Raw genomic sequence first — 10,012 nt, 5'->3', positions numbered from 1 at the left:
GGGCTCGCAAACAGATTGCCAGGTTGAGTCGAATATATTGAAATAATCTCGGTAAATACGACAAGTTCGGTTATGAAATTTGCCGAAGGGCTTGTGACGAGCGCTCTCCACCCTCTTTCTCTCTCTCACTCTCTCTTGGAACTCCTCACTGTCGTCACATTGCACCCCACCACCAGTTCTCCTTGTCCTTGCCGCGGTGAATCTCGTCTCCCCGAGCTGCTTCAAGTGATATTTGCTCAAAATCGGTTCAATAGCAACTTGGATACTCAGTAGATCTGTTCGTCTCTTATACGTTTCACTATCATCAAACTGTTCTTCACCATCTCTACCTGTCTCATGCTTACATACTAGTCTTCTCTACCAGTTGAAGGTAGCTTATAGTTACCGCAAACCATTGCGCACGTTTAAGTTGTATCGCACTATCTATCTATTGGACGTTGGCAGAAGATAGTTTTGTTTACTCAATGTACCCAACCATCTCCAATACCACCACCTTTTATGCTTCAACGAATTTTACTTGGATGTATACTTTCATTAACTAACAAATTTCTTTTTTATTATTGACCAATTTTATTTGAGTACTGATGAAAGCTTTGATATTGATTAATTCTTCTTCTTTCTTATTAATTTATCTCATTTTATTTAGATATGATTGATGATCGGTTCCTAACTCTTATTGAAGACTTCAAAATTTAGCATGAAAAGTAAAATAATAATAATCAAAATTATAATAATAAACGTATCTAAATGAGTTAGTAGTGAGATTTTTTTCCACTTTGTTGAATTTTCTAGCAGGAAGCGACACTGATCCATTCATGGTCTAACACTAGACCAAAGTTGGGTCAAGAACAAGCTCGTCGTGCTCTCTCCTAGAGTTACATTATAGTTTACTTCAGGAATTATGGTATAAGAAAATATAATTCAATGTAAAGACATAAGTCTATTTAGTCAGAGTGATGATCAGAATTTACCAATAGCAGATTGGAACCTTGATAAAAAGATAGCATGATTGAAATGTTGGATTGTTGATACATAAATGCTATCAGATGTTTCTTCACCATCATCATCATTTATAAATATACAATTATAATGAGCAGTATTTAAAGTAACATTTAATGAAAAAATTATTCTTTATAATTTTAGTAATCATGAAAGTCTACATAAAAAATTTAACAAGAAAAATTAGTAGTTACAAGGAGAAGGAATTATTTCCAACATAAGTCAGCTATTTTTCAAAGCTTTAATTTAAATGATTCATTTTAAATCTTCTTCTTAAGTTTTATCTCACATTTTTATAATTCTATTGCTTCTCGTTAGACTTTTTGTTTTACATAGTTACATCCTGAGTGTAAAAAAAAAAAAAAAAATTGATTTCAAAATTAAAGATGAAGATATATTCAATATTGTTATTTATCCTGCAGCTTTTTCACTTCTGTCATTGCAGATTAGTATCCTGTAAGTTTTATAGCTTAGCAAATCTATTATTCGAAATCATATAACGTGTAAAATTTTGTCGTGTAAACACTTATCAACAGACAAAAAAACTAGGATTACTAGCTACTATTGCATGTTAGACAATTTAAAAGTGAATGTTGGGGATTATGCAGCCATGGATTTTCAAAAGAGAAGGAATTGAAACCTTTGATACAACAGAGTGGTACAATTAAACGTTAAACTACCCCTCGAGGACATCGTGCACCCCTAATGCGCTCTTTATGGCGACTTAATGCTCCTAATATTGCATGGCGACCCTTGTTTATATCAGCCCAGCGCTTCCCATTTTCGTTTCGAATGTTTGTCTTTTACGAAATAGTTTCCTTTGCTAATATTTTTTTCTAGAGAAATAGTTTGTCTTCATTGATTACCTTATCTATCATTACTTTCCTCAATTTTTTCCATTAAGTTTATCTGAAAAATAATTTTTTCAAATAATTTGTTTCAATAAACACAATGATTTTATATATTATAATAAATTGTTTAAATAATTCGAATAATTACCAGTAATTGAATGGTTATGACTAAAGTGTAATTAATGGAAGCATAAATTAGACTGTTTGATTGTATATGAAACTAGATAATGCGGTAATGAGATTGATGAAGAATAATGATTGAAATGAATTTTGGTGGGTTTATTGGAAATAGAGGATAGGTTTGAGAAGGGGTTTGATCGATAACTGAAAGTCATTTTAGGATAATGATGACATTTTAGCCTGAGAACCCCTGAGCTATAGAGGGGTGCATGGGAAAAGTTGGTGGTGTGTTTGCTCTAGAGATCTACCAGCCGAATAATGTAATGCCGACAGCTTCATTCAACCGTTTCTAATATATCTGTCACCGTATTGGAGGCGTTGTTTGGTCAAGCCTGAGGCTTGGAACTTGATTAAATTACTAAGTTGCTTATTAACTCGGTTCAGTTGTATGCAGAGGAAGAAATAATATTTTTATAAACTTTTGTATTTTTTTTTCTATTGGGTTTTTAGTAGTATTTGAGTTTAAATGATTTGCTGACTGATTTGGCATTTTAGAATTGAATGAATTTTCATCAATCTAAGGCGAGAAGTGTTGTGGATTGGTAGACATCTTTTTAAAAGCGGGATGCATCTCTTTAGCGGAAGGATCACATCGTCCTCTTCTTCTTTTTCTTCTTCTTATTTGGTATCTTTTTTTCTCTAATTCTTTCTCGGTCTGTCTTTATCTCGACACTCCTGGCGCGTCGGTGAACTTCAAGCGTCTTTACCACGATTTTTCTCGAGAGGGTCTCATTTCTTCTTAAGCCGTTGACAATGCAGCAAATGAACCGAATTTGCGAAACTCAGAATTCTCTTGGTCGAATGAGCTGCAGTCTTTCAATAGCTGCAGTGGCACCGCATGCTTGCCTTAGGCGTTAGAACTAACACCATTCAATGTGTCAAGAGAAAGAAGTTGCACTTCTGTGGTCTCTTATATTCTCGTTTGCTTGATGCTGCAGGTACTCAACTCACTTTCCTTTTTACCATTGAGAGTTCATTAAGAATACCTGCATCACTGATTTTTTTTGTCATGTAAAACTTTCTTGTTGCTGATAAATTATTAATTGTTCACAATTTTTTAACGATTAATTTTTTTCTTTTTAAACAGATTTCATTATTTATTTATAAATTTTTGTATCTGACTATCATTAGAAATGACTAATTATCCAAGTAAATTATTAATTATTTATAAACTAATTTTTTTAATTACAATAACATCATTTTTAGTTTATTTTTATTCAGTTTGATATTAAATAAATAATTACCTGAAATTTTATTCCATGTTGTTAAACAATAGTCTAATTAATTGTTGAATAAAAATATCTTTTTTAGTAATTACTATTAAATTAAAAGAAAGACTTTACTGGTTAAGTGTTTTTGAAATTCAATATTATTATTTTTATTATAGAATTGTGCTGGATAAAAATGAATTATTATTGTTATAAATAATGTTTAAGACTATTAAAAATATCGCACAATCTAAAATCTAAAGCTCAAAAAACTTTAATAATCTAAAATATTTTTAGAATTGGTTGTTAAATCACTAAAAAAAAAAAAAAAATTACCAATAAACTACTTTTTATTCACTCGAAAATAGCATAAAAAATATGACAGACAATAAATTAATTATAAATCCTACATAAAAAATAATCAACAATTGAAAGTTTTTAAATAAAAAGAAAAAAAGTTGAGTTTAATTGTTATTGTATTTAAATCTGAAATGAATATTCAGTTTAATAGAGTAAATGAAGTAGAGGATGTTGAATGAAATTTTTCATATTCGTAATTCAGTTTAATTGCAATGGAAAAATTTAATTAAATCGTTTTGTGAAACTCACGAGGATGAATACAGACGAGAATTGCTGGACGATGTTTGTCGGTTTAATGAGTTTCATAATGGGCCAATGAAATTTCCCGACGAAAGTTCATTATGAGCCGCGAATGGGACATCAGGGTAACCACGAATCGTCCGCCCATCTGTGAGTTTTGTGTAACAATAATTTAATTTTACGAATGAGATGGAGAAATATTTCTTTCTCTCTCTCACTTTCATATTTTCTCTCTCTTTATTTCATAACCAAACACATGTTCCTCTAGGGAGACATGAAGTAACACACGGGCTTTTTGACTCTGTTTCGAGTGATTTAAACGATTAATATCGAAACACGATCCTCAACTCTAATATTGTGTAACTGATGGAAACAAAATAAAATAAAACAAGGGAGAGAAAAAACGAGCACAAAAAAAGAGGGTGATTGTAAATTTTATTTGACAGTTTTCAGTAAATATGTAAAATTGATGTATCATGTAATTTTTTGAGATCAAATGAGAGAGACTGGATGAGTGCATGTGCATATAGGTGGGTGGTGTGAGGTAAAGGGAGTATGCAGCAGAACAAAAAAAAAATAATAATAAATAAAAACGATGGTGAGGTATGTGACGAAATGATTTTTTGTAGAAAGGCTCGAGTGAAAAATAGTGGACATAAAAAACGAAACAAACGGGTTTTGACGCCACGCCTGTATATTTTTTATCGTTAAACTAATCTATCGACAATTTGACGTTACGTAGTGAAAAATGCGTTGCCATTTTTGTACACTCGCGGATTACGCGTTCTACTCTCCCTTCATATATTTCTCTCCTTCATCGTATTTTTACTGTACTCACTTTATAGAGTATGTCCTCTCTCACTCGTTCAAGCCCGGCTAAAGCTATTAAAATTCATAACGCCGGACATACACTGAGGGGTTAAAACGTATAGAGAACGAGGGGCTCAAATGAAGTAACTGAATTTGCGGACTCGTGTGCGCCAACTCAAAAACAAGGGACTCGGCCCGCGGGCTGGATTTTGAATATGCATTGCTTCCTGGTGTATGCATAGACGAAACATACGAACTACAATGGATATATGATGGAATGACATACTCGCACCTACGCCCTTTCCATTATAACGTGACTCACGAAATGACTCGCGAATATAAGCAACTATAAACTCAGATCGTGTAATTTTACATTCAAAAGCCAACTCCTTCAAAACCTTCTATTGCTCTCTAAAACTAACTCACATCAAAAGGGATTATTTATATTTACATATATTAAATATTTTAAAATATTCCCTATTATATAGACAATTTGTTTTATATTTATTTACTATTAATTGATAAATCTACTTTACATTATTTATTATTAATTTTTAGTAAAATAAAAATAATCATCTGATTGAATATTAATTTTATAGTTATTGATAGAAGTTGGGTGAGAATGAATATTTACATAAATAAATAGATGTAAAAGGTTTCAATAAGTTAAGTAAAATGAAATTTACATGAATATATGACACTTGGACAAAAAAAAAAAAAAATAAGTAAATAAATTTGAAACAGTTTGTATTTATATATATGTTGAATACACTCAATAACGATTTGACGTTAATACACTCTTGTTATTGGCATTGCTAGTAATGAAATTACTTTTTGTCAAGGGACCATTCTCCTGCTCCCAAAATTATCTGCATTCAACGGAATAATCAAATGTTTTTATCTCTCGTCAGGGAGATAAATTGATATGTTAAAATTACTTTATGTAAATTAATCATCAAAATAACAATTTGACAGGAATTGACATAAAAAATAGAAATTATTTCATCATTCTTTGTAGAATATTGTCATTTATCTTTTGAGTGTTTGAATTGTTTGGCATTTTGCCGACAGGGTTGAAGATGGAGGGTTGAACAGTAGATTCTACCACTTCTCTAGCCATGGCAGCACTTACCCTCTGCAATTCAGGGGTTTGTGTGCAAAAGCTCGGTAAAATATCGATAGAATTTGTAGTAATGGTTGATGTTATCCCTTATGAAGTATGCTTTTTTATCGGTAATGTCTAATCGGTAAACAAATGGCATAATAAAATAAAATTTAAACAATAAAATTAATTCAGAAAAATTGTTATAATCTTCTAGAAATAAATTGAATAGATTTCAAAACTATCAAAACTGATTTTTGATTGATAAAATCTTTTTAGGTTGATATTTTAATTTTTTTTCTTGTTAAATAAAGTTATTAACTCAATTACTAATTAAATTTATATTTATTTCTATCAATTAAAATTGTTCTGAATACATAAAAAAATTCTTTTATGATTGATAATTATCTTTTCATGTCAACATAACATTATTAGAATTGTTATGAATAAATTTATTAAAAAATTAACGATAACCCTAAAAAAAAATTAATCTGAACTAATGAAATATATTTAATTAGTTTTATTATAATAAAAAATAATAACTTAATTTTGAATTTACATATAACTAATAAATATTTATATCTTAATTAATTAATAAAATAGAAAAATTGTTTTCCTAGTATCAGTTAGAAATACCCTAAATCCTAAATTATTTAAATAGTTCTTGTAGTAAAAAGTTTTTGATTTTATCATCACTGATTTATCCTGATAATCATTTAGAAAAAAAAAACATAACTTTATGACAATGTAATATTGACATGAATAATAATTTAATATTGTCACGAGTACACTGCAGTGATTATCATGAATAAAATAATTTGTTGTATTATTTTTATCACGAAACATAGCAGAATAATTGTTTTATTATTTAAAATGATTGTTTTACAAATATATATACATATATATAGCATGCGTTTAAACGCTTTCTGATTTACCACACCACGATATCGTTCCCGACAGCGCACTGTTATAATTACGGAGTAGCAATCAATTAGTATACCAATCATGCGTTGATTAAGAGGTCGATTGAAACGTAATGGGCCTGTAGGTGGTCAGTGATAATTAACGTTCGCGGAAACCGAATGCGTACTGCATAAAATCAAATGCAGACCACTCCGGTGCAGGAAGTGAGAAACGTTCTATGTTACGTTTCTCTCTCTCTCACCCTCTATCTCTTTCTCTCTTCGTATACACCAGCACACAACTATTTGATTCCCTATTTATTCCCCCCCCCTACCTTTTCTCTTTCATCTCACGCTATCAATATTTAAATACTTGGTTTTATTGTCAAAAATTATATATAGAATTTCGAGACATTTTGAGGCGATGAATTCATTGTCGGACAAATTAAATCCACTCGTAGCTTTGATATTTTTTTTCGCGTTATTATTTTTTAAAATAGCACAGTGATTTATTTTTTAATTCACTGGGAATTGATTGCGAAATTGGAAAAAAATTGCGAGAATAACAGAGAGATAAAGAGAAGTAAATGTGTCGGTTTTGTGACCCATGTGATGATGTACGTAATGACTATAGTGCATGAGTGCGTGTGATGGTCAACTTTTAACGGCTGTTTTATTTTTTATGATTCGCAAGCATGGCTTTGAAATGCAAATTATTCATTTGCTACGTAGAACTCTATGAAAAAAACGTGCAATTAGCGGCAAAAACAATCATGCCGTATTTGTCTGATACTCATTTTCACTAACATTCGTTTTTTTTCTGATTGACAACACACACACACACACACACTCTCTCTGATCATGCTGCTCATTTTTATTTATTATCCTTCTTTTTTTTTTCTATAATTCTCTAAGAACAATAGGCTTGACAATTAAAGTTGATGAAATTAATTCTGATGAGTTGGAAAATTTTTGTTCAACAATAAAAGATTTATGTCCATTATTACTTTTTTTAGAACACTTTATTAATCTATTTTTAAGGAAAGAGTAATAAAATGATAAAACATACTAGGTACTCATGAATATAAGGTAATAAAATGATTTATATTTTCCTGAAAAGTTTTATTAGGTCGAGACAATTTATTTTCAATTTTATTAGCATCTTTTTTTTTTGTTTTAATAAAATGACAAAATTGAAAAGACCAGGCGGTTATTTTAATGAGAATCCGGCTCGTTTGAGGCGCCATCTTCCGTCGCTCACCCTCGGGAATTCTCTAATGAACGTTGAACAAATATTATTTCTGCTTATATGTACTCGCCAACTTAGTGTATCTTTGGGCTTAATTAATAACACTAAATTGCCTTTGCGGCTGTTTCTCAGTAGAATTTAAGTGTTCATTTAATCTCACACTACCAAGTTAAAAGTTTGATAAAATATTGCTGTTTAATTTTATCATTTTCTTAAATCATCTTATATATATACTTACACATAAATGGTTGAACTTTGATATCCTTGAGCGATGTAAGAACCTTTATTTTATTGAATTTATTATTCAAAAGCTGGAAAAAATTAGACGATTTAGTTTGAAGGAAAATTTCTTGCAAATGTTATTTGTATGTTTCCTTGCTTTTTTGGTTTTTTTTTTTTTCTAAGCTCGGCAATAAAAGGTTAGACAAGGCAAGGATTCTGAAGTTATATAAATTACAAGAAGGACATCGGAACCGACAAATTTAACCGGTAAAGCCCCACCTGCTCCCTAAACAAATTTAATAAGCCTTCGCGATTTCCGCTCCAATTTCAACTTTTGAAATACACCGACCGTCGGACTTTATTCGATCAATAATTTCTCTTTTATTAAATGTTGACTATTTATTTTTCATTTTAACTATATTTTTCAATTATTGTATAAGCTTTAAAAAAAAAAAAATCCCACCTTTTTTCCTCCTCTTATCTAAAATTTAATAAATTTTTATTCATCAAAATACATCTTAACAAAAATGCAAATAAGTTTGAAATAATTTTTTTAATCAATAAAACTATTTAAAAAAAAAAATAACTCGAGTAAATTAATTGAATTGTCATTATAACAAGGGCATTTCATTAAATTTAAAATGTAAATTTATTCATTTTCTAATTTATCTCATTTGAAAAGTGTTTCATGATAAAAAGATAAGTTTGAAAGAAAATAATGAAATAATTGATTGTTGATAAATTTATTTTATTGAAAATAAGGGAAGAAAGAATTTTTATGAAAATTCATAAGAAATATCAGTTAACAAAAAAAGAAGGAAGGAGAAATATGAAAAATGATTTTCCTAGACAAATTTGAATTGAAGTTGCTTTTCCAACATTTCTATTGAAAAATCAAATAATAAAAGGAATGACAAGTCGATCTTATCGAAGAAAAGCAATTCACATATGTATATATCATGCATACATGCACACACATCTCAAATCGTTTTTCACTTTGGACAAACGATATCACTGTCGAGAGCAGAAGCCCCCGGTTCTCGTTATATTGGTCTTAGAAGTTAGGGAGTACGTATGGATTCGAATTTCCAGACTCGTTCGCATGGTTAACTTGGCCAAACAGAAATTACCATTTTATTGGGCGAGTTCTAGCGTCCTCTTAAGCGTACTCATGTCCCTTTCTATCCTTCACAGCCTCTCATTCTCGCCTTTACTTGGCTCTTGCACTTCTCTCGACGATCCCTAACGCGTCGATTGGAATACCTAATCATCCTCGCGACCATTTCAAATCAATTGTTCAAGTTCGTACCACTAAACGTTAGCCATTGGCCGATGGAATTGATTCTCTAACCAATTTTCTTTGAATTATTGATTTTATTTTCATTCGTTTACTTCTTTTTTTTTTTTTCTCTTTAATCTCTTTGACTCGATAAATTGAATGTTACCTTTAGCTTAATTATTAGCTAGCAAACCAATATTCTTTCTCTATTTCCACGATTTCGTGACTGCAATTAAGTCGAAAGAAAGTTGAATGATTAAATGCTGGAGTCGTTGAGCGAAATTAATTGAGACTTAATTAAAATCATCCTTTGAAATGCTAATTCGTTAACAAACATACGCCTCTGTCTATATTCTATGAATTTTCGATTTTCTTTCAGTCTGATAAGTAGATTCATCAATTTATTTTAACCTTTCCCCCCTCCCCCTCTCTCTCTTTCTTTTACATACTTTTTCTACACTTAAAGAACAATTAATTTGTCATTAAGACATTTTCATTTGAATCATATTAAAATCATTATCAAAGAAAATTGCTCGAGAAAATTATTTTTATTATTATAAAACTCTTATTAAAATATTTGTTCTAATTAAATAAAACTTTTCAATGCAAT

The sequence above is a fragment of the Chelonus insularis genome, unplaced genomic scaffold (genome assembly GCF_013357705.1).
Source record: "Chelonus insularis isolate UGA/USDA-ARS -01 unplaced genomic scaffold, ASM1335770v1 contig_395_pilon, whole genome shotgun sequence".
Classification (NCBI taxonomy): domain Eukaryota; kingdom Metazoa; phylum Arthropoda; class Insecta; order Hymenoptera; family Braconidae; genus Chelonus; species Chelonus insularis.
This window is presented reverse-complemented; position numbering follows the sequence as displayed.